The sequence below is a fragment of the Triturus cristatus genome, chromosome 9 (genome assembly GCF_964204655.1).
Source record: "Triturus cristatus chromosome 9, aTriCri1.1, whole genome shotgun sequence".
NCBI lineage: Eukaryota > Metazoa > Chordata > Amphibia > Caudata > Salamandridae > Triturus > Triturus cristatus.
In genome coordinates this window covers 452,494,815-452,521,397 of record NC_140592.1, presented here as the reverse complement: position 1 = coordinate 452,521,397, position 26,583 = coordinate 452,494,815, and the positions used below count along the sequence as shown (strand labels likewise).

The following is a 26,583-nucleotide window of genomic DNA, read 5'->3' as shown; positions in this document are numbered from 1 at the left end:
ACAGCCGGGTGTGAGGAGGGCACTGAAAAAAGGGGGTCCAAAAATGGTGGCTTGTATCCCACATAACAGAACCGCTTGTAGTTTACACAATTGTTACTGCTTCCTGTTTATGATGCTACTGTACAACCAGTGCACTCAATCCACTGGAATAACACCATAGGGCCAAACCCCACCCTCTCCAAAGTTTGGTAATGGGTTCCGATAAATCCTCTCAGGCCTTCTGACAAATATCCAAAGGACTTGGGATTCGTGGGTGCTCGTTGAAAGAGGGGCCAACATTACGCCACTTCTCCTTACGCTCTTTTGAATACGAATGTACACTGGCTCTGTGCTTCCTCTTCCCAGTAGATCCCAGCAATAGTGCACGCACCTGATGTCTCTTTCAGCAAAATGACCTGCTACTTGGCTTCACCTGCGCTATGGGATTAATAACAGGAAGGGATATGCTATTTTATTTTCACTGCAACTATTATCTCACTTTATGAAAATACAAAATTAATATGAAAAAGAAAAAGACCATAGACAGTTTCACAACCCCTTATGGTGAAGGCCTTAGCAACATTGGCTTGCAGTGGCCGTCATGCCCCTCTAGAAGGCCTCGATGACCATGGCTAAGGAGCAGTCCCCTCATGGCGAAGCCCCCAGTTACGATTCAATGATAGCAGTCTTCATGACCCTTTAGTAGGCCTTGATGACCATGGCTAAGGAGCAGTCCCCTCATGGTCAAGCCCACAGTTACGATTCAATGATAGCGGTCTTCATGCCCCTCTAGTAGGCCTCGATGACTCATGGCGAAGCCCCCAGTTATAATCACTGACAGTGGCCTCCAGGCCCTCTGAGGCTCTGCATCAGAGAACTGTCTTTATCACTAGAGATTAACTGGTTTGCACATAAACATACCTTGCCTCAGTGCGGTCTTAATGCATGGGCACCAGGGCCGGACTGGCTGTAGCGGGCACCGGGCATTTCTCCCCACCAGGGTGGGGGCCAGTTTTAGACCCCTGGGGGGCCGTTTTTGTTACTGGGGGCCGGTTTTGCAGCATATCGGTTCCCTGCAACAAAAGCTTAAAGCCGCACAAAGCTTTCCACTAGCACACCCCTACCCCGTGGCCGGCCAAGCTCTTTGCGAGGGCCGGTTTCGGTTTCCAGTCCGGCCCTGATGGGCACGCTGGGCAGTTGCTCGGGGGTCCCACAAGCATAGGAGCCCCAGGCAGACCAGAATTTAACACACATTTGCTGTTAAACATTTTTATTCCTGCGAGTGGTTGTATACAACACGGACATCGGGCAGGTGGGAGGGAAATAAGCAACCGGACATCGGGCGGGTGGGAGTGAAATAAGCAACACGGACATCGGGCGTGTGGGAGGGAAATAAGTAACATGGACATCGGGCAGGTGGGAGTGAAATAAGCAACATGGACATCGGGCGTGTGGGAGGGAAATAAGCAACACGGACATCGGGCGGGTGGGAGGGAAATTACCAACACGAACATCGGGCGGGTGGGAGGGAAAGAAGCAACATCGACATCAGGCGTGTGGGTGGGAAAGAAGCAACACAGACAATGGGTGGTTGGGAGGGAAAGCAGCAAAACGGACAACCAAGCAGCAAAACGGACAATTTAAGAGGGAACATGGACAATGATAGGGTGGGAGGGAAAGAAGCAATAGAGACAATGGGCGGGTGGTGTAGAAAGAAGCCGCATGAGTGGAGAACAAAGAAAATAGTACCTCAATCAAAGTGTGAGCAGGGGAAGGACACTAATCAAGATGAAGCAATCAGTACTTGGTCCATGCTCCACACAGAAGTAAAGGAAGTAAAGCCAACACATACTGGCCAAATAGGAGGCTGCAAATAAGAGTGACAATGAAGCCAACAAAAGGTAAGCAATGGTTGGGCTCAGCTCCCCTTATTGCATACAATTTCTATCACAGGCAGCAGCGCATGCATGCTGTCTTAGGCAAGACCTAAAAGGAGGGGCAGACGGGAGGAGTGATGGTACTACCAGGCACTCGCTCTGGCCTACCCCTGAAGTGTCTTGTTGGGAGTTTATACCCGGTGAGTGGTTAATGCCTTGATGTCTTCAGAAGGCAGACAGGACAGGTTGCACCAGGATGGGAGCCCCTTAGAAAAGGATTCATAGAGCAGCTACGGCTAATTTACATTGGTTTTACTAGGAATAAGTGGCTTTTGTTCAGTCAGACAGACAGACTTCCTAATTTTGTCAGCAGGAATCAGCTCCACATTTGCTTGAAGCCAACCTCACCTTGAATCCAAAAAGGTGATAAGCAAATACCAACCTCACCAGATGTTAAATCACAGACTATAAATTGACAACTGACAGCAAATGGATGTCCTATTCTATTTTTCTTTATTTGTATGGGCAATTTCTTTTAACAGCATTTTTTTTATATTGAAACTTTTTTATATTTGTATTTTTTTTATTTGATGTGGGCGTTTATTGTGGCGGGCATACAATATGTACACACTGACATGCTCACTGAAATCAGAAGCATTGATTACTAGTTTACACGGAAACATAAATTTCGATCTGCTTAAATCTCTTTTTTGAACATATTCAGTACAGAGAGTTTAGGGGAAATTAAATAGTTTTGACTTTTATCACTTGGTCGACAGTCTATTACAAGCCTGGTCCCTCCAAATTTGTCAGTATTGAGCAACATTGAGGCCGGCACTGCTTGAGGCCTTCGGCAAAATTGCTTGAAGAAGGATGCATGTTCCAACCTGGAACGTATACAAGCGCCACAGGCAAAACGCAATTTGGTCTGCGGCGCTCCCCGTACCTGCAGCAAAAGCGCCATGCTGATAACTCCCAGTGACTCTAGGCGCCCTCTGCTGGTAGCTTGATGAGGCGACTGCTTTACCTGGATTTATTGACAGGCCTGACCCCATAGTTACCCCTACCATGTCTACAACTCTGCAAAACTAAAAGGGTTTAACTGGGGCATTGGAGAAGAACAATATCTCAACCTGCCACGTCAATTTGTACTGCGCATGGCAGTGTGGCTCAGTATTTTGGGTGCTGCAGCCTTCTTTTTGACTCAGCTGCATTGTTTAACCAAGAAATTAGGCATTCTTGCATTAAGGGATATTGCAGCCTTTCATTATAGAACCTATACAATAGACTCACAGGGCTGCACTTCTTATTAACATGAAACTACGACAGGCTATCCTGTTCGGAAGCATTTAATGGCACATCCTACTGTGGACTGTTTAGTTTAAGATTTTTGTTACGAAGTATAACAAAATAACATCTAAAAAACGGTGAATATCAGGCATTCGAAGTCAATTTCACAAAGACAGCAGAACGGAAATGTCGATGAGAAACATTTGTTAGGTCACAAGAGCGCTGTACACATTCATTGCATTCATTTATGGATATATAACAGGCTATTTAACACTAACAACAGAAAAACCTGTTATTCCGTACGAAAATAAATACAAAATGCAATCAGATTTAATGTGGTTAATATTTGTATAGCACAAGGAATGCCCAAAGGCGTCTTGGCGCTGGCGTCTGTATTACAGAAATACTAAGCACAACCAAACCATAAAGAACCTTAAAGAGAGATGGAGAAAAGCCAAGTTTTGAAAAGCTTTCGAAACATTAACAAATTAGATTGAGATCTTAACGACAGCGGCATTTGATTCCACAACAAGGATGTGGCATGAATAAACCAAGAGATTTTTCTGATCTTAGGAACCTGCATGGTCTTAGCAGTAGCTGATCACAGGCTTCTTTTAGGGGCACACCACAGCATGTTTTCCTTCAGGTAGTCTGCACGTATTCGATGAAGGGCCTTGTGAGTAATGCAGAGTGCCTTGAAAGCCACTTTTTTTTAATAGGAAGCCAATGAAGGTCCTTTAGCGGCTGACTCATTCCTTGAGGTTTTTCATAAGTCGCGCTGCTGCAAGCTGCAACCTATGGCGTTGTTTTTTTTGCAGACCTTGCTGCATGCCCAGATATACAGCATTGCAGTGGTCAAGACGTGATAGCACTAAAGAGACCACCACTGTTGTCTGAAGATCCACTGCGATAAAAGGCAGACCCTTCAATATGTTTAGAGGATAAAAACAGGAAGAAATAAGCAGATTCGTCTGGTCTGTGAACGTTAGTTTGGCGTCGAGAATTATGCCTACATTTTTTACTTTGGTAACTGGAGTGGGTAATGGGCCAAGTATATAAGGCTACCAGGAAGTATTCCTAAATGATCAATCTGATCCGAAGAGAAGTACCTCCGTCTTATTAAAGTTCAGTTTGAAGCATTGGATATTTATCCAGTTGGCCACTGCTTTCACGCACTGGCTACTTCTTCTACATTGCTGGTAATGCAAACAACTATTTGTGTGTCATCCGTATAAGATATTGTATTAAAGCCAAGGCATCTAATCAATTTGGCCAGCGGAGCCATGTAAATGTTGAACAATGTTGGGTTCAGTGAGGACCCTTGCGAGACCCCACACGACAAGGAGAACAAGCAAGAGGAAAAATCCCAGAGAGATACTGACTGTGCTCTATTGGAAGGAAGAAAACTAGGAGATTGAAGGCTGCCCCTCCAATTCCAAACTCCATTAAACGATGTCTCAGGACCCTATGACTCACCGTGTCAAAGGCAGCGGATAGGTCCAAAAGGACCGCCACAGCCTTTCTACCACTATCCATGACGGAACGGATCTCCTCAGTAGCCACTAACAATGCAGATTCGGTACTATGGGCTTTCCTGAACCCATATTGTGTGCTATCTAGAGAATTATTCTGCGCCACAAAGTCAGAGAGAACCAAGTTCAGGTGTCTCTCCAGTATTTTGACAGATAGTGTAAGCCTACAGATGGGGCGGTAGTTCTTTCTTTCGGTTGGATCAAACGTTGGCTTTTTAAGTAAAGGAAGAATTGACGCTCTTTTCCACTCTAAGGAAAAGCTCCCTGCATCCATGATGTTATTTAGTAATGCTGTTAGAGGAGTGGCCAATGTGCTTACCAGGTTCTGGAAGCTAAATATTTACTGGACAAGGATCAGTAGGGGACACTGACTTAGTTAGTCTAATCAACTTCGCCACCTTTTCTATTGTATGAGGTGGGAAGTTACAAAGAACTGGTTGAGTGTTGTCCAGGGTGATTGTTAGAACTGGGGGTCTCTAGTTGGCAGAGGTAGGTACCTTTGACCAAATAGGGACCCTTGCTTCTAGTAAGGGGGTACACTTCTAAAATAATCCTTGCTCACCCCCTTGGTAGCTTGGAACGAGCAGACAGGCTCATCTCAGAGGCAGTGTGTGAACACATACTGTAATACAGTGAAAACACTAAAAATGGACACCACGCCAGTTTAGAAAAATAAGTAATCTTTACTAGACTGAACACAAGACCAACAACAAAAATCCACAATACTGTAATCAAAAATAGTCTCTAAAATGGTAGAAATAGCTTAGTTCAATGTAGATGGTAAATGCAACACTTTACTCTTAAAGTACCTTGGATGCATCACACAATACAAACAAAGGGGTCGCAGGGAAGGTGATGCGTCGGTTCCTTGCTTTGGGGGAGTTGATGCGTCGGTTCCTTACTGCAGCGCAGGGGAGGTGATGCGTCAGTTTCATACTGTGATCCGGTGCGATGTGACAAGATGGCGCCTCGATGCAATGAGGCGATCCGGTGCAATGCGAGAAAATGGCATCTTGATGCAATGTGACAACGTTGGATACGATGCGTGTACACCCGACGGCGAACTCAGTAACTTCTGAGCCACGACAGGCCCTGCGACACGCTTCTCTGGTGATGCGACGGCGACCTCTGTGGCGGGGACACGCTTCTCTGGTGATGCGACACGCTTCGTCGATTATGCGACGGCGAACAGCTGCAGCGACAGCACGCTTCTTCGGCGATGTGACGGCAATTGCTGCAGTGGCGACACGCTTCTCCTCGTTGCGTCGCGCTTCCAGCTCCCAGCGACTCGCAGTCTTCTCAGAGGGCCCAAGCAACAGTAGGCACCTCTCTGCAGGCAGAATTCTACAGCAAGGTAATTCAGGGGAGCTGGTGGTGAAGTCTTGTATCCCTGAGATTTCAGGCAGGAGGCAAGCTCAGTTCAAGCCCTTGGAGATTCTTCTTCAAGATTGCAAAAGTACACAGAAAGTTCCTTTTCTCCTTTCCTTGGCAATGAAGTAACCACTGCAGGCCAACCCCAACAGCACAGCACAGCACAGGGGCAGTCTCCTCCTTCAACTTCCTTGGTTCTTCTCCTTGGCAAAGGGTCGCCTTAATTCCCAGAAGTGATCTAAAGTCTTGGGGTCCGGGCCCCAGTATTTATGCACCAAAATCCTTTGTCTCTGAAGGCAGAGAGTGTCTGTACATAGTCCAAACCAGTCCAGTTATGTGCAGTCCTAGAGAACTTTGTTTACAGGACTCCTTCTTTCCTTTGACAGTGTGGGCAAGGGACATCAGACGCACCACAGGAGGTGGAGCCAGCATTGTGGAAGGCAGGCACAGCCCTAGTCAGACCCAGGTGCAGCTCCTTCCACCACTCTACATGCAGATTAGTCTATTCAGCCCTGTGCTGACTCACCTTGTCTCCTGGAATCCCCCAGCCTCTGTCACTCACAAACCAGACATGGAATACACAACCTAGCAGAGGCAGGCTTGGACAGTTAGGCAAGAAAATACCTACTTTCTAAAAGTGGCATTTACAAACACAGAATGTTAAAAACAACTTCACTAAAAGATGTATTTTATAATTCTGAGTTCAGGCATACTAAACTCGAATTTCTACCTAGTTCCCCGAGTCAGTTAGGATTATAAAATGTTATAATCAAACTGCCCATTCTGGCCTATGGGGACTGGTAGCCTTGCAATGGTGAAACACGAAAATGGCTGTAAATCACTATTAGGGCATGCCACACACACCAGGGCATGTCCTACCTTACACTTACAATGCACCCTGCCCTTGGGCCTACCTTAGGGGTGTCTGATATGAAAAAAAGGCAAGGTTTAGGGACTGGCAAGTGGGTGCACTTGCCAATTCGACATGGCAGTCACTAATCAATACATGAATTTACAATAGAGAGCATTTGCACTGATCAGCAGTGGTAAAATGCCCAGAGTCATAAAAGAGCCAACAACAGGTCAGAAAAAATACAAGAGGAAGGCAAAAAGTTCAGGGATGACCCTGCAAAAAGGGCCAAGTCCAACAGCGATGATTTCAGGGGATGGGAAATCAACCCCACTGACCTGCCTTAAGATCCCTATAGACAGCCTCCACCTTGTTCTTAAAAAATGTGGGTAGGTTATCACATAGTTTTTGCATAGAGACGAAGATGTTAGCATTTGGAGGACAAGAGAGCAACTGGACTGTTCTAAATAACTCTTTAGAGGGGTTACTTGCGGTTATAATTTTTTCAGTGAAAATGTTTGTTTTTTCAACTTTTAACTCATGTTTGTAACATAAGATGAGATGATTATATTTAGTCTTCTCAGTTAGTGAATAGTTGCTCCTCCAATTTCTTTCTGGTCTCCAACAGCATCTTTTTAATTCCTTAAGTTTAGATGAATACCAACCAACTTTGGGTGAGTTTGATTAATTCTAGCAAGCTTATGTGAGGCTAGTTTGTTAGCTGCCTCCTCTATCCAAGTCGGAAAGTTATCCACAGCTACATTTACATCGCCATTTACTATTGGATGGGACAGTTCTAAAATTTCAGACAGTTCTTTTCTATGCACTTTGTTGCAGGCTCGTACGGTTTTTGCTGCCTCACTGCTTGCTCCATTCCATTTAGTAGGCGGGATGGGAATAGTAAATTTACGGCCATATGATCTGACCAGGTAACTGGAAAGATAGCCTTGAGCCGCAAGTCGGGATAGTTGGAAAAAACTGCGTCAAGAGTATGACCCGCCATGCAAGTAGAGGTGTTTACTAGCAGCTTGAGATCGAAATTAGACAAGTTATCAATAAGCCTCCTAGAGTCTTTATTGGCCTCGTCATCTAAATGAAAATTAAAATCTCCTAAGAATGTGTAGTTGCCATAATGTATGCTATTTTCCAAGATATCACTAAGGGCTTCAAGGAATTTTGCTCTCGATCCAGGCGGGCGATACATCAGCCCACGATAGAATCTGGAATTATGACCTAATTTACAATTGAATGCAAAAGCTTCAGCCCCAATCATAACAAAAGGCTCACGCCTAACATCAAGGTTATCTTTATAAATTATTGCTAAGCCCCCGCCTCTTTTTCCCTCCCGATCTAGCCTGAAAATTCTGTATACGACAGGGAGAGCAGTAACTATGTGCCTGAAAATCTATCTGTCCAGGTTTCGGTTGGAAAACAGATATCGGGGGCATAGGAATCCAAATAGTTGAAAAGCTCATGTTTGTGTTTTATTGCCGATCTCATATTTAACAAAGTGCATATTAATTTAGTTGTTGGACTTGCATGGGACCAAGAAGGAGACCCGGTCCGGTCTCCAAATACCTTATCCTGTACAATATTCAGGGACCGCATGTAGTGGCAGTTAGCACAGACATAATTGGTATCAACCATGTTAAAATTAAAGTGATTGCTATGAGAAGCCTTACCTCGTGTAATTGGAGAAGGGATTCTCGTGTATAACTGAAAACTTGACCAGGGGTCCCTGCGCAGGCCGCAGTCAGGCAGCAGACTGGCCGCAGACAGCCTCAGCGCGACATTGGCGCAACATATGGAAGATTAAGGGCCTCGTCCTAGTTATGATTTCCAAATGAATGATATCATTCCAGCACAGAGACCAATGGCGTGCACTGTCCCGTCACTCTCAACAGTTTAGCATAGTATGTACAGCCTGTGCATGTTCACCACCCAGGCTGTCATGCAGCCTGGGTGGAGAACATGCAACGTGCGCATGACAGTTTGGCCGGGCCAAGACGGCCAGCCAAACCGTCATGCGCACTTTAGAGTTCAGCAACCACTCCTCCTCCTGGACCACATGGGAGCCGAGCCCCAGCAAACCCTAACCTGGCAATACTAAAAATAAAAGAACTTATGTTATTATCATTTTCTTTTTTCTTTTACACTGCTCCGCGAGCAGTGGGGCGATGCTTATCCGCCTTAGCGGATGAGCCGCCACTGGTCAAAAGGACCCTGAAAACTAAGTAACCGATTCCACGGAAGTGAGACTAAAGTGATAACATGCATTTCAACTTGCTATATGGCTGCGAGGGCACAATGCATTGCCACAGTGGTCATTTTCTCCTTTTGGTCTTCCATGGTAGGGTCTCCCAAAGAAGACTAGATAGGTTCTCATCGATGGCTTCACCATGTTGCATCAAAAGGGTGCAGACTCTTTACTTTTGTTAAGGGATCATGCTTAGTAGCCGTACAAGAGTCACGTTTTCATGATAAACCAATCTCCCATGCAGCGTAGGTGTCAGATCAGAGCGGTCTAATTTTTATAGGATTGCGGTTTTAGGATTTTGTTTTTTTATATGTCTCACGGATAGACATTTTGTCAACTTAAAAACAAAACAATTGTTACCTACATAGCATCAATGCCCCTAACAGAGAGGCAGATTCCAACTTGTCACTTGACACACAATTCCATTTACTAGGAAGTGGGCTGTAATGTTCTGGAAGGTTACAGGAAAGGAAGAGTCAGTGTTACAATCTTTTAACACTGCCAGGTAGCTTGCTCTTTTCTGCGTACATCAACACCTCAGACCTGAATGTACACACACTGAGAGAGAGGTGCCCCTTTGATCGTCTTCACACAGAGATACTGCACATGGGTACCACCATAACTATGCTAAGAACAAAATGAGGTGATCAAGTCATTCTCCATGCAAGGAAACAAAAGAACGATGACCTGTGTGGACCTCTGGTCACTAATGTACTATAAATGCTTTGAACGGAGTAGTGCCACACCAGCACTAGTCCCAAATCATGCTGTTTATACACACAACCCAGCTGATGATACAAAGCCCACGTGCACAAACCAATCCAATCACAAGCATATAGCTTTGCTGGGTCTGCTATCTCCTTTGTAGCGACAAAACATGTTTGGCCCCGAACCAAGGTAAACAAGTGGGAAGCTGCTAAGGTTTCACATGAGGCCACACATTGTGACCACTTGTTGACTGCTCACTCACACAGGTCCCAGGCGACAGCTGCAATGACCCAGTTATTGACCCAAAATAATGGACTCTATCGAGAAGTACAAAGACAGCCATGCTCGCTGTCAGCTGGCGGCGTCTAAGAGCCACAGCACATTTGTTTTCTAGTTGCCAGACTGTGAAGACACAGGGAGGGTCTGAGATAATGTAAAGTGACAGTGTGTGGTGCTTTTTGTGTCAAACATCAGATGTTAATTTTTTCGTTTCATTCAAACCATATGCCTTATATTTGCTGCCTCTCTACGGTGAGAAATATATTTTAAATCGTTAAAATTGGCTGACTTGGCATTCAATTGTTGTGTTGGGATTCTTAGATATTGGACTACATGCATCTGGTAAAAAAACATGGTACCTTTTGCCAATTAAAAAAAAAAAGCAGCTAAAACACCACCACAAAAGAGATGAAAGATAGTATTTCTTTCATATCCATTGATTATATGTGCAACCCTTATGCTGCCAGTAGAAACTATTATCAACCGGTTAACTTCTAGAGTCCTTATTTGTTAAATGATATATGCATTGACTGGTCTGAGCACTAAAGCATCAATGAGATTTCGGTCAGTGCTTAATTTGTTCCGGTGCGTACAGGTCGTGGATGCCGGCACTCGTTTCTGCAGTGCAGGACTTATTTTTTATCCTTAGATTGTTGCCCCAGAGCAAGAGGGAGAAAGGTAGACTAGCAAGAAAGAAGTAGTAAGAAAAAGATGGGAACACAGTGACCAAGGGGAAAAGAACCTGCAACAGTGAGATAAAGAGAAAGGAGTAGTAGGATGGTGGAAGAAAGAGACATGAGGCGGAGATAACACGAGGCAGCCTTGGTATTCCGCAACCCCGCCATAGGGCAGTGCAACAGTGGTCTCCGTAGAATGTTTCTTCTAAAAATCACAAATCCTGTCAATCACATTTGAACTTTTTCTCATGTGACTGACTGATGAAGGAGGGCGGAGGGGTTATTTCTTCTTCCGCCATCTTGAAAATCATGACTAATGAAATTAATTAAATCAACATTTTACTGGGACCCAGCTCACCAGACCTACAGTTTTTTCACCAACATGGCTATAGTACCCTCATTTGGAAAGCTCAATGTGAAGTAAATCAAAGCCTTCAATGTGTGCACATGCTGGTTTGAGGTGCCTATATATGCAGAAGACAGCGAGCTGCCCAGTGCTGTTTAAAGATAGTAGAATGACTAGTGCTTAACTTGAGCCAATGGTTTTCCGGTGTAGGTTACCAGCATTTAATTGTCAACACCAGCACTTATCGGTGGCGAGGTTTGTCTAATTTTGTGATGAGCACAACTGTCTTTTTTAATAATTCAACATTCATTAAAATGTCTAATACCTGCCACCTGACCCTATTAGAATAGCTTCGGAGGCAGGCAATAGACATGTTTAATGTATATTGCAAGTCTAAATTGTTACAAATTGTAGGTGTGTTGTGGTTAGTAGTTGTGTTGGTACTGTCATTGGCAGCGCTGGTGGGTGCAATGGGTGGTGCAAGCTGCTATGCCCTGGACTTTTTTTTTTTTTTTTTTTTTTACACAAATCAAGCACTGGAACGACCCTAAGTTTTAAAAAAAAAAACATTCACGACTACATTGGTGGGCAGCTCTGTGTGTTACAAACAAACCCACACACCCTCCCTTATACCTCACCAGTGGCAGGTACACAATGTCAGATACAAGCTAGTCTCCTGTCCTTCAGCCCCCGCCCCTGCAGCACACCGGAGGTTTATTTCCCTAAATGCATACTGCCTGCGGTCGGGCCTGGTTTGTCAGACAAAACTCCGAGGCCTATTTGTTTACTGCTGAGCGTCAATAGAGGAAGACCACGGCAAGCACCCTGCGGCACACCCACAGCACCATCAACGCACACCCCGCGAAACTAGGCTCGAGGATCAGTGAGTCACCACATTCATTCACTCTTAGCTCATGCCAAGCACTTTCAGTGTTACGTCAGGTGAATACAATTACGAAAGTCCTTGGAGCATTCCTCTCGGTCATTCACGGCTTTCCTTGTTTTTAAGTAAACACCCCCTTCATCTTTGGCAAAAGAGCAGCATTTTGTCAGCTTTGCGATTACATATTTTACATCTCGCCCAGAGCAGGCAAATTTGATCTGAGAGACAACGCACCACAGGCCACGCACAGTGGGTGCAACGTTTCACAGCAATGTTAACACAGCTCGACTTTATTACATAGTCTGCAAAATAATAAATTGCACCAGTGTTGAAGTAATAAACGAAACCCCCTTTCCACCGAGAGATGGGGCACGCCAGAGGGTGAAGACATCAGTAATGTATTCAGGACACAGGATTCAACACGTTTCGGCTTCTAAAGCAGAGCTTTTGTCAACAGAAAGTGCAATGTTGAAATAATGATCAATTATGTGACATCATCAAGGTCTATAGCCCAATAAAACAATGTTTCCCATTTCCCCAGTGCCTCTTAATCCATCCTGACCACTCACACCCCTATCTTCATCACATACTCACTCTCACATAACCCAGGCTCTTCTTTCACCGCACCTGCGGTCTTTCAATTGTACTACAGCAAATAAATAATAAAACAAATGTCTTCTTTATGCATAGATGGGAGCTATAAGCATACTGCCTAACTGTGGTATTTTTTTGCTATTTTAGAGCTATTCCGCACTGCACGTGAAGTACTAAAATCTGAAGGGCAATCAGTCCTTTTTAGGTTGAGCCTGGAGTGCGCATGTGCTGATCTGCGAGACTTGTACTGGAGTATGGAATAGAAGCCCTGCCCACTGTCCACCCATGTTTGTCATTGGCTTGTGTCATTGCCCTTTGTAAATGCTGGCTTCTGATTCGCAAATAGGCTTCCCATGGAGACTGGCCCTTTTACTTGGCTTTTTACACGGTGTGCGTTAGAAGTAGGTGAGCACTATTTTGTTTATTGATAACTAATGGGTACAATGGCGGCTGCTTTTTGTTGTATTTGCAGCGCGCCTACACAGGACAATGGCGGCTGCTTTGGTATGGAGTGCTATTCTGCTCTAACTTTAAAAGTGGCTTCCCCTTACCTCCACAGTACAATGGCAACACTTTTTTTTTTACATTACTTTTAATGAGAACCCGGTATCCGCTTCAGGCACACCGCGCTTTCTTTGGTGAAAGGGTATAGGAGCACGCTACCATCACTTCTTAGCGTCATTACCTCTAGGCATCTTGGTCGATGTGGTACATTGTTTTTCGCTCAGTACAAAGTTTGAAATGATAATTGGCCAATGCCATATTTTTAGTAGCGTATCCCTAAACACGTGTTTCTGGATTCCTCTGTCATCAGTAGGGAAAAGTTAGTAGGTTGCTGGACATGCTGCCACTTAATTTTCACAGGCACAATTACACTCAGGGCAAGCAGGCGCTCCCAAGCTCGCCAGCTCAAGCGGCTCGAGGGAGCCTTTTAAAACGGTGAAAGGGGATAGGCGCACGCTACCATCACGTCTCAGCGTCATTACCTCTAGGCATCTTGGTCTATGTAGTACATTGTTTTTCTCTCGGTACAAAGTTCGAAATGATAATTGGCTAATGCACTTTTACCTTTATTTTTTATTTTTAAACATAAACTTTGCATCATGCTGAGCGCGGTGCCCGCTTTAGAGACATCACGCTCAGTTTAATTTTTTTTCTTTACTGGCGATGCGGTGCTCGCTTCATGGACACCGCGCTCGGCTTCCTTTACTTCTTACTTTAACAGTGAGCGCGGCGCCCGCTTAACGTACCACGAGCTCTGCAATACAATAGGTCTCGCATTTGACTAAGTTTGGCCTATTGGTATTGTAAATGTACAATGCCAATAGCTCAAAAGCTCGCAATTGAGAGACCTTTTCTATTGTAAATGCTTGTTCAGCTTGTCAGCTGGGGTGGAGGCGGCAAAATAATATACACAAGATGCGATCTGAGGAGGGGGACAGCAAATTATAACGCAGGCAGGGATAAACCCATAGGAGGTGATTTAGAGGTTAGCGTATGCAGAATATTCACAGTAAACTGGATGTTCACAGTCTTGCTTTCCTGGTCTCATTTGGTGGCGGGGTAACTGCTGAGTTTTTGGCACCATGGTGAATGGAGTATACAATAAGGAGCTCTAGAGGGAGAGAGAAACCCAGGACGCCCTCCACTCAAACAGTCTGTCGCTACAAAGACCTAGGTTTCTGAAGGTTTACATGCCATACAGATTGGTTCTAACCTTATAGGTATTTAGTACTCCCCTTAATTGGAAACTTTTTGGGGTAGTTGCCAACTAGTTAGCTACCTTCACTTTTTTTAAAAAAACGATAAACGATTTTACTCAAAGCAGTCTCCCAAATGATCGTGAAGGTGTCTAAACTCATATGTAGTACACCTGGGGTTTCTCAATTCGATTGTCTCGTGAGAGAACCGTGGATCGACACATAAATGTGAAAAAAATGTGAAAAGAGACGTGATGGCACCTCACGTGCGCAACCCCAATTGAGCCTGCTGGCTGGTACTCGTCAGCTTTGCCCACTCTTCTCATCATCGGTAGCCATCACGCTCCAAAATAATAACGAGGTGTCCAAAGAATAAAGCCAATAAAAAAAGTGGTGCGACTTATTCATCAGAGCGGAGTATTGACAAACATGGAGAGAAAAGATGAGATTGGGAACAGCTAGAGTTTGGCCTGAGTAGTATGACACTGGCTATAATTGTGGTATCGAAACTGACAAACAGAGCTTCCACACAAGAAAACTTTGAGTAATTTTTTTAAAATTGTTAACAGATTGGCATTACGGTGGAATGCCGCACTAACCACAAGGACTCACATAAGGAGCCTATTGGTGACCTCATTGACTGAGCTGGTACGCGAGGCCAAGGCTCCACGAGGGTAAGGTAGTAACTATTCATAGATCCATGCAATATGGCCCGTGTTGATCTAGGAAGAAGGGATGAACACCTTGGTAAAGTGTTGTGTGTGTTTTTTACTTTTGGCAGTCTCCAAATGTGATTTTAAGAAGTGTCCCTATCGTGTGCCAAGCGACTGTTGTTGCCCTGACGAAATCGCCAGAAAGACTCCAGGCGATGAAACATGTTGGCATATAAGAATGGTATGCATATTTAGCAACCTTTTTAAGCATTGAAGTAGGTGCACTCCTAAGGCGGAATAAAGTTTGAACCTATAGTGGGTGTACCTGTTTCACTTTTTATTCATCACTATTAAGTCGCACCACTTTTTTTGTTGGCTTTATTCTTTGGACACCTCGTTATTATTTTGGAGCGTGATGGCTACCGATGATGAGAAGAGTGGGCAAAGCTGACGAGTACCAGCCAGCAGGCTCAATTGGGGTTGCGCACGTGAGGTGCCATCACGTCTCTTTTCACATTTTTTTCACATTTATGTGTCTATCCACGGTTCTCTCACGAGACAATCGAATTGAGAAACCCCAGGTGTACTACACATGAGTTTAGACACCTTCACGATCATTTGGGAGACTGCTTTGAGTAAAATAGTTTATCGTTTTTTTAAAAAAAGTGAAGGTAGCTAACTAGTTGGCAACTACCCCAAAAAGTTTCCAATTAAGGGGAGTACTAAATACCTATAAGGTTAGAACCAATCTGTATGGCATGTAAACCTTCAGAAACCTAGGTCTTTGTAGCGACAGACCATGGTGAATGGAAACAAGAAAAACAATGTACACCCCCAACTTCCTACTGGGTCAGGGTCGCTACTCTTTGGATTTTTAGAAACATACCACTGCTTTTGAGGGCCTGGGGGGTTGTGAGTGGAGGGTTTGTTTCTGGAAACTAAAAAACAATGAAAAATGGCCACAATAGCTGCGGTATTATCTTTCGACCAAAAGTAATCCATCTAGGTCGGCAGATGAACTATAGGTGAAAAGATCTCCATCATGGCAGGGATCTCTAAATATGGTTATGTGGTTTGATACTAGACCAGTGAAGACTGCAGTGTTGGGTTGTCTGACTGCCTGTCAGATTCTAATCATAACCTCATTTGGACAAAAACGTGCAGTGGTTTTAATGTTACAATACTGCACCTTGTTAAAGTACAACATTTGCAAATCTTGCACTTAAGTTGGCACTGGCCTTGGAATCTCTGGTTTGTGTTGTTCCACAACAAGTCCACAATTGCACCAAAATATCCATCACTGTAGTTGTGCTCCAGTTGATCAGGGGTTCCCACACAAATCAAAAAAGAAGCCAAACATTCTTGCTCACAAATTTTCGGTGGGTAGGATCATGAGGAAGTTCGGGTAGGCCCTTGCATCACTGGTCAGTGTGCAGACAACCACATCACTCCCGCATTCAAGTCGCTTCATTGTTTTCCCTCCCAGCACTTAAAAAAAGTTCAAAATGCTGCATCATTTACAAAGATACCCAAACCTTGCTGAAAAATTATCCTTCTCTGGTCGAAACTGCAGCACAAACCTGACGAAACTGGAGATATCGAAAGCAAAGAAAGCAAAAAAGCCTTCTCCGGCTCTGTCCCCATCTGAAACAAATGGTCCAAATGTATCTGACTGGACCCAACATGCCTATGCTCCGGGAAAGAAATAAAATCCTCTCTTCACTGTGTACCTCAGCTAAACATCAGCCCTCTTCCACCGCAACGCTTGCCTGAGTTAGCTCCTCGCTTCATATACGCTCTCACACTCTGCTTCGGTATATACACTTGTACACATTTTCTTAAATGTGCTTTTGTTTTACTATGCAAGCTTTTGGAAATATCTGTCTGTATGTCTGCAGCCCACACCTACCAGAATGTAACCACCGTACTGCGCAACTGCATTCGCTATTATGGATATGAATCAAGTCCCATATGTACCAGAACATTAAACGCATGGACAGATAAAACACAATGGGGAAAATGTTCTTAGTTATTTTATCTCCTGATCCCATCTTACCTCGAGGAACTGGTTGAGAGAAAAAAAAATAGTTGAGCCTTATAAAGTAAAATAGGCGTGCCAAATTAGAAAGGGTGCAGTTTTAGTTAACTGCTAAAGAAAACATACTTTAGATTGCACGTGGGGAAGGCATCAGGTACACCATTACTGAAAACAGCCATTTAGGCCCGATTACTAGTGGGAAAGGCTGCCGGTAACACTGCTGCTGAGAAGAGACATTTAGGCCCGGATTACAAGCAGAAACGGCTGTGGGTAGACTGCTGTGAAAAGAGATGTTTAGACCCGGATTACATGCGGGAAAGTAGGTCAGTGCATGGATCCTTAAAACACACATTTAGGCCCTGATTACAAGTGGGAGAGGCTGCAGGTACACTGATATGGAAAACAAGAATTTCTACCTTATATACAAGTGGGAAAGGCTGCAAGCACTCCACTTCACAAAACATTTAGGCCCTTATTACAAGTGTGAAAGTCTGCCGGTACACGGCTCCTGAAAACAGACATGAAAACAGACATTTTGGCCCTAATTACAAGCGGGAAAGTCTGCCGGTACACGGCTCCTGAAAACAGACATTTTGGCCCCAATTACAAGCGGGAAAGTCTGCCGGTACACGGCTCCTGAAAACAGACATTTTGGCCCCAATTACACGCGGGAAAGTCTGCCGGCACACGGCTCCTGAAAACAGACATTTTGGTCCGGATTACAAGCGGGAAAGTCTGCCGGTACAAGGCTCCTGAAAACAGACATTTTGGTCCTGATTACATGAGGGAAAGTCTGCCGGCACACGGCTCCTGAAAACAGACATTTTGGCCCCGATTACAAGCGGGAAAGTCTGCCGGTGCACTGCTCCTGAAAACAGACATTTTGGTCCGGATTACAAGCGGGAAAGTCTGCCGGCACACGGCTCCTGAAAACAGACATTTTGGTCCTGATTACATGAGGGAAAGTCTGCCGGCACACGGCTCCTGAAAACAGACATTTTGGTCCGGATTACAAGCGGGAAAGTCTGCCGGCACACAGCTCCTGAAAACAGACATTTTGGTCCTGATTACATGAGGGAAAGTCTGCCGGCACACGGCTCCTGAAAACAGACATTTTGGCCCTGATTACAAGCGGGAAAGTCTGCCGGTACACTGCGCCTGAAAACAGACATTTTGGCCCTGATTACAAGCGGGAAAGTCTGCCGGTACACTGCTCCTGAAAACAGACATTTTGTCCCGGATTACAAGCGGGAAAGTCTGCCAGTGCACGGCTCCTGAAAACAGACATTTAGGCCTTGATTACAAGTGGGAGGGGCTGCAGATATACTGATACGGAAAACAGTTTATATCGTAAACAGAACTGGGAAATGCTGCAAGCACACTACTAGACAAAACATTTGAGCCCTATTTACAAGTGTGAAAGGCCCAAGGTACACAGCTATTGAAAAGCAATAGTTGGGCCCTGATTACAAGTGGAAACCCTGCAAGTACACTGCTGCCTCAAAGAGAGATTCCGACTATGACTGTAAATGGGAAAGGCAGCATCATGTACACTGCTGCTGAAAACAAACGTTTGGGCTCTGATTACAGGTGGGAAAAGCTGTAGGTACACTGCTACTGAAGACAAATATTTATGCCTTTTCTACAAATGGGAAACCCTGCAAGCACACTGCTGCTGAAGAGACAATCAGGGCTACAAGCGGGAAGTACCACTGACCAGGAGGTGTAGCCGACCCTTGAGGGACGGTGGCTAACCCCGACCCCCATGGGCAGCACCCGAGGGCCACAGCACCAGAAAGGTGCCAAGAAAGCGTGCAATAAATAAGGGAATCGAATTGGCCAAACATGTTTTATTTGAAAGCCCCAATTAGAGGAGATACTGAGTGGCTACAAATGCGGCCAAAAGGTGACAGAGAAGGGGTCAGCATGGTGTTGTTTTGGCCTGTGGAAAGCTTATCAAACCCACTTCAGGTAACGAAGGCGTCGCAGCCTCAAAAGTCGGGGGCGGGTAGGTGCAAGGTCTAACAATATATAAGCTTTACACAAGGACATAAAAGGACACTTGCCCAAACCGGGTCCTTGGGATGCCTCACGGCAGGGACATTTGAGGGCACCCCAAAGGGGTAAGAAATGGTCATCGCTGGGTGGACACGGCACATGCAGCCCAGGCATGGCCACGGAGCCATGAACACCAGACATTACGATGCACCAGTAGCCTCGAAGCCACAACCTGCTGTACCAAAGTATTTGACAGAAGGAAAGCTCTCATGGCAGCTCACAGTGATTAATGCACCCTTTAAAGAGATAAGAATACACTGTGGACCACTTAAAAACTGTATGCTGTACATAAAATACAAGTTAAGCATAGAACTAAGCATATTAATGACGGATGCAGACGTGATAACTCGTGTACCAGATTATGATGTGAATAAACTGCAGCCGTTTCAACACCACGAAGGTCCTGGTGTCCATAATTTGTGGGAGGAAGTGAACAGCGGGAGGGCCCTTGGCGGAGGTGGGGGGGGGGGGGGTTGATACTGGTACACTGCTGCCGAAACAGACTTTAGGCTTTGATGACAAGGGGGAAAGCCAGCAGGTACACTGCTGCCGAAAACAGACTTTAGGCTTTGATTACAAGGGGGAAAGCCAGCAGGTACACTGCTGCTAAAAACAAACTTTAAGCTTTGATTACAAGCGGGAAAGGCTGCAGGTACCCTGCTGCTAAAAACAGACTTTAGGCTTTTATTACAAGGGGGAAAGCCAGCAGGTACACTGCTGCTAAAAACAAACTTTAAGCTTTGATTACAAGCGGGAAAGGCTGCAGGTACCCTGCTGCTAAAAACAGACTTTAGGCTTTTATTACAAGGGGGAAAGCCAGCAGGTACACTGCTGCTAAAAACCGACTTTAGGCTTTGATTACAAGCGGGAAAGGCAAAACATTTGGGCCCTTGTTACAAGTGGGGAAGGCTGCAAGTACACTGCTACTGAAAATCAATATTTAAATTTACACCCTGATTACAAATGAGAAAGGCTGCAGGTGCACTGCTACTCAAAGCGTACATTTATGTCCTGATAACAAGGAGACCACACAAGGGAGAGGTATTTACAGGGCTTGATATTCCTAAAAATAAGTTAACATGGAAAAGTAAAGGGAGGCTCAGGATTAACACTAGAAATGTTTCAATGAAAAGATTGTGAATGCTTATGTAAATGTATATGTATTTATATAGCGCCGAATCACCCCTAGGGGTATCTCAGCACTGTACTCATACCGCTGAAGGAACCCTTCCTGGCTTTTCCGTGTGAAGTGTCCACTCCTGGACACCCCCATGGTGAAGCCAGGCATCCCAGCGCTGTTGGGGCCGTTGTGGAGATTAAGCAAGCTATTGCCCAGAGTTGCAGCGTGGGACCCATGATTAGAATAGGCACTGAGGCGAGAATATCTGGTCCGAGGAATTTATAGCCCGAGACCCTGCCGCGGCGGGAATCGAACCCTGGTCCCGGACCAGTGCTCTGCATCGAGGTCTGCCGCTCTAACCATTGAGCCACACTTCTCCACTTATTACAGCCAGTCAACAGTAACAGTAGAATCAATGAGTAAATTAGATAATTTTAAAAGCATAGACAATGCCAATAGGCTTGGCTTTTAAGCGATAATGTATAGCAATCTAACATTTTATAATTAGGCCGAATGGTTGTACAGTTTGGGAAATGTGGCCGACAAACCTGGAAGAGGATGGCCTGCCTCACTCGGATGCACGACAGACTCTGTGTTGAATTATATGAAACATAGTCGTGACTAGTTGGGGGAAGGGGAACACTGAAGGCAGCAAATTAAACCTGGCTGGATTAAGGAATCCCTGTCTAACCTGGAAGGCAGGGTGTGGGCGGTGAAATATATCCATGCACATGGAAATTCTAAAATATTGTTCGCTTATGAAGAGCGGATAGCTTTCATTCAGTTATAGGTGTTTGTGTTACAATATCCTTTGACTATGTCCTCATTGGGACAATTCTCAGAGCTATATACCCAAAGAGAGTTCCAAAGACAAATGTGGGCCCGGTTCACTCTTGTCCCAAAGGGAATATGGTTTCAGAACATCCAAGAATGGATGGTGGAAGCTTTACGGGGACTACACAAACGCCCTATTGCGGAGTTAAGGGCAGAGGAGCTGAGGGACTGGGAGACCAGAAATATGGATGAATCAGAGGGAGGAGCCGAGGTGGCAGAGGAATTGGCAGACGATACCCGCAACATGGAAGTCCCCGACTCACCCGGATCCCCCAACTTGACAAACATCTGAATACAGATGCAATATCCTGAACTAGACACCCCTCAACAGGCTAGGGGACATGCGGGAGACCACGTTATTTATAGCAGACACACTAAGAGACACAACACTACAAAGTTTACTATAGATTGTTATACATGGATGGAATGGTGAGAAACGATAGTATATTTTTGACTGAGAGGAAGCAACTCCCTTAAGCACACATATAATATGGAACAGAATGTATGAGTGACAAGTATATAGCTGACCACTAATAAGAATGTGCATAAAGTGCATTCCCTGACTACTTAGTAATACTATAGGACGGTCTGTACTTGTGAAGTACATATCTACTGTTTCAAAATGCCTATAAAGATACGTTTAAAGAAAGAATTGATGGTGGAACCAGAGATTAGAATTTGGGTTGAGGCTTCGCATTTAGGAGTATGGGACTCATTTTGGAAGTACAGCTTGCTACTGCTGTCTTTCCATTTCATAGTGGTGAATCAGGAGGTAATGTTGCCTAATTTGATGCCGGTGAGGGTATCGACCCCCGAAGATAACTGATTGGGCTGACCTAGGATTCAATGTTCACTTGAAGAATATAAACAGGTATCTGCAACAATGCTCAAATCAGTGGGCAATCCCAAGTGTAGGAACAGGGAAATAATGAAGATCAACCCTTTTTTTGATGAGTAATATCTTGTTATATGTCAGTACGGCCTACAGAAGCAGAGAGAAGAGGCTCAGTCTCATGGAGTGAAGGAAGGATATGTGGAGTAGCAGTAGAAAGCTGGGCTGCAGGAAGGCGTGGGTAGATAGACTCACAACCAAGCCTGGATCAACCCGACCTGGTCAGAGGAGAGGAGAGGAAACGTGCTGTCTGAACAAGAGCCACTCGCCGGGCCCCAAATTCAGATGCCCTTGTTTACTTCCGATCTGCACTACTTCGCACGTGTATTTTCTCTAAATTCATAAAAATTCTGCCAATTGTAAAACAAACCCGAAACAAAAATAATGGGCGTGATCAGTTACTAAGAATGGACATGAGAAACGCCACAACCCCCAAAAAACGACACTTTTTTGCAATAGTGATTTCAATAGGTTACACCATTCCTCGGGCCTCCCATGGTGTGACATAACAGCTGTAGCTACAGACAGAATTACTTTATTAATGAATTCTAGATTACTAATTACAAACATTGGTGGCAAAATATCCAGGGTACCAGTGTGTGCATCTCAGAGAATTTGAAGGCAATAATCAGTAGCTTTTATGTGTTCATTTTTTAGCAAGGGTTGTGGCTTTCACTTGGAACCACTCTTGGCTGCACTTTACTGCCATTCACACCGCCCACCCTATGCTTAAGACAATAAAAACAGAATTCTTTTTAGGTAAACTTGCAAGAGTGTTGTATATCGTGATATGTTCTAACCAAAGAGTCCCATACATGTCGATGGTGTTTGTTGTGATGTGATGTGTGCAAGTTATTGTGGTGCTCGTGCATAAGTGCATGTATGTGTGTTTGTAATGTTACTATTTATGCAGTCACTGCACATCAAGCCTGCTTTTTTGAGGAGGTCCATGCAGCGGCACAGCGCGGGTTGCCGGTGCAAGGCAAGTTTTGAGCCCCCTAATCCGTGAACCGTTGCCACTTCCTCACTGATCGGAGAAAGCTACTAGTACGATTTTTCGTTTCTTTTAAAATGCTGCGCCCCTAAGGAATTTTGCACCGGGGCAACTCGCCCACCCTACTCAACTGGGTCTGTGCAAGAATCAAGGGTACACCTTATTGCACAATAATACACTGTATGTCTACTCTTTTATTTACCATGACATCAAAGGTATTTCCCAAATTTGTGGAATTGTGGTACAAGGCTTCTGGCTGCCAGAAAAAGGGGGTGATAGAGTTTGTATGCGTTACTGGCACAGGGCTTCCACTACATCTCATCGTCGGGGAGGAGTATGCAATACTGAGAAACACAATCTATATTTTCTGTATTCTGCGTACCCGACCTCTGAGATCTATGTGTGTTAAGTAGAACAGGCTTGGCCCAAAGCAGGCCATATGGATCTTGAGATAAACGCTCACTGCTGACATTTAGTTGAACCTTCAGCTCAAGAAATGGAATCAAGCGCTTTTATTCTGACATACGGCAAAGTGCTCCTGCAAAATTTGTAATCTTGCGGATTTAAGTTCCATTAATCAATATTTGGCTTGGTTATATTTTTTTATTTGTTTTTGCTGCCCTACAGCTAGCTGCAACAATGTTCTGTAGCTTTTATGCTTTGTTGAGCACGTGTTGTGAGGTCTGTGTGTGCCCTTTGCTTTGACACATGACAAAAGTGGGCTCTGAAAGCAGCCAACATCCATCTGTTAGAATTACACAGTAGTGGGACTTACCTTATGTTAAGAGGTAGGATTACAATGCCAACAAGTTAGCTCAGGGTGCCGAGTCCCTGCAGCAGTGACCAATGTTTATCATGCAGGTTGAAACACAATGGGCGTCGAGGTGAATTGGACTTTGTCATCAAATGCAGGGCCGGCTTTAGGGCAGTGCAACTGGTGCGGCCAGGCGCGCAACACCCATTGGACTCACAGGGCTTCAGCCCCCCCCCGTCGTGTGTGGCAGCCCGGGATAAGACACCTTCCCGGGCAAAAAAGCAGCCGCACCCGAGCACTTCACAGGTCTTTAAAAGACCATTCGCATGTTAATGAGGCCTTGCTGTTGTTTCACCCCTTCTAAGAGCCCCTGCAGCTCCACTCTGCCTATTGCTTAAAGTTCAGCCCCCCCCCGAAATTTTTGCTCAGCCCCCCCCCCCCGAAATTTGGTTCTAGTTGCGCCTCTGGGTGCGGCTGCACTGGGCGCCGACCTGTGGAGGGGGGCGCTCTGACCACAGGGGGGCACTGTGCTTGGCAATATCTTATGATAGGAGAGATGAGGGGCACTTTTGCAGGTGGTAGTGAGAGAATCCGAGGAGGCGGTCATGGGACGTGGGGGCGCCAAAAGTGATTGTGGCTCCGGGCGCCACCAGCACCCTAATCAAATGCAGGTCCGGACTGGCCGTAGCGGGCATCGGGCAATCCCCCAGTGCGCCGCACGGGTGGGGGCCGGTTTTGGGCTCCTGGGGGCCGTTTTTGTTACAGGGCCGTTTTTGCAGCATAGCTGCAAAATCGGCCCTGTAACAAAATCGGCCAAAGACCGGCCCTGACAAAGAGCTCGGCAAAGAGCTGGGGGGCCGGCCGACCACTTTGTCAGGGCCGGTTTTGGTTCCCAGTGCGGCCCTCGTCAAATGCATGTTAAACGAGGACCTTTCAGCCTGGTTAAAATGGCAGGGCTGTTAGGTTCTTTAAATCCAGGCCGCAGACATTTAAATGTGACCTGCAGGTCACGATCCTTGGATAATAGTCGTACCTATTACGGACGGCACGTGGAAACAACAAAACCAACACTATGTCCTATGTGATGTTTGTATCTGGCGACAATACCTTTAACAATGTATCTGGAGAAAATTAACTATGTTGCATCAGCTGTCAAATTTTCTAAGGACTTCAACTCTTGAGTTTAAGTGCACTCCCCACTCGTAGTTCTGGAATAAAAACGTGCACGCCGTTTTCATTCGCATCACAGTGTTTTAATTTTGCAGATCGTACATATGATCAGCTAAACAGCAGGTAAGCGTGACACGGAGATTCCGGTGAGAAACCGCATGGCTGCACTGTCATTCACTGATATTTGTCAGAGGAACGGAAAAAAGTATTGCTTTTTCCTTAATTGTCTAATATTCTTCGACAGGACAGAGAATTATCCGACTACACGTTCGAGCCCTTTATGATGCCTTAAGTGCCACAAAAAGTGCTTCAGGCCAGTTCTCTTAAGGCCAGTCTCGGAAACACATATACAAACTGAAGCAAAAATGTATTTTTGGGTCTAAAACGGAGTAAGATATGACTGTTCCAAGCACGAGGCAACATTTGAAATGTATATTATTTTACACACATGGGGAGGGGAGTGTGGTATACAGGCTGTCGGGGATTCTCACGGTCTGTACAGTGAATACGGATTGTGAGGGTAATTTAACAACTCACCTGAAATGCACTGTTCATCATGTTGCGGCCATCTTACATAAAGGAACCTCCTCGCAGTCCAGCTCTTGCGTTGAGCCGACTGTGTCCGGGAGCGGTAACCGCCGAAAACGCCGAGAACGGCCCCTTAGAGAAAGCCGCTACCAAACGCAATTTTGAGAGCCAGCTTACGGATTTGTTTCCCCTCTTGCTCCCCCTGCAATCCTGCCATTAGTAAGTGGCTGCGGGGGTCGAGCGAAGCAAAAACGAGTGTAAGCGACCGCGCTCCCGAGGGACCCGCGGACCTGGCAGCTGGCGGCCCCTCGGCTCAGAGGCAGTCAGAGGCGGTCGGAGGTTGCTACTCACTGGAGACTGCAGGTTGCGGACAGGTCACGGACATTGGATTGCTGCGGCTGCGGACTGGTTTCCATCGGTGAGTGGCACAGGGAGTTTCTCCCCCCCTAATGAAGTAGGGGTAAAACGTAAAAACGTTGATCAAATATCAGCTTTGTGTTTTTTGCGCAGAGAAGGACGTAGAGAAGGACGTAGAGAAGGACGCATTAAGCCCTAAGACCCAAAACTCTAGATTGTCGCCTGTCTCTGGTAGTTCTCCTGCACCTTCGCACCCATCCATCCATTCAGCGCCAAAGTACTAAACTGAGCCGGAAAATTTAAATTACAATTAAAAACGCGCGGAAAAGGCAGAAACAGCAGAACCAACAGCACCACGACTTAACCACAACCCTACCCTGTTACACTGCAAGCTTAGTCTCAGGGCATTCAAACTGCCCCTACTGTCCTCACTGCCTAACTGCTTGACTGCCTGACTGCCTGATTGTATGTTGTTTCGCTTGATTACACCGCTCGACGGACCCTAAAGAGACCTAATGTGTGGCTTGCAACGGGCCTGAAGGAACTGCGAAGTGAGGCTAAGCAAAGCAAGCAGGGCAGTAAAGGCAAGGCAAAGCAAAGTACAACGCAATGTAAAGCACTAAATAAAGTAAAGTAAAGTAAAACATCAAGCACCAAGTATTACAACCTAGCAGCCGGAGATGCGTTCAGGAAAAACCAGAGGAGCGCCTCCATCCAAATCAAAGCACAAAGCTAAGGAGGAAAGCACAAAGCTAAGGAGGAACCCACAGTACTCGCCACAGCCCTTCTTAGCAGGCCGTCGTCCAGATTGGATCCACTATGTGGTAGAGATCCAGACTTCT

General features: G+C 45.4%; 1 protein-coding gene across 1 annotated transcript in view; it reads right to left on the bottom strand.

Moving 5' to 3' along the window:
• Positions 1–26,583, bottom strand: part of MAP3K10 (mitogen-activated protein kinase kinase kinase 10) — a 222,796-nt gene that overhangs the window by 112,767 nt on the left and 83,446 nt on the right. The gene's annotated exons all lie outside the window — the stretch shown is intronic.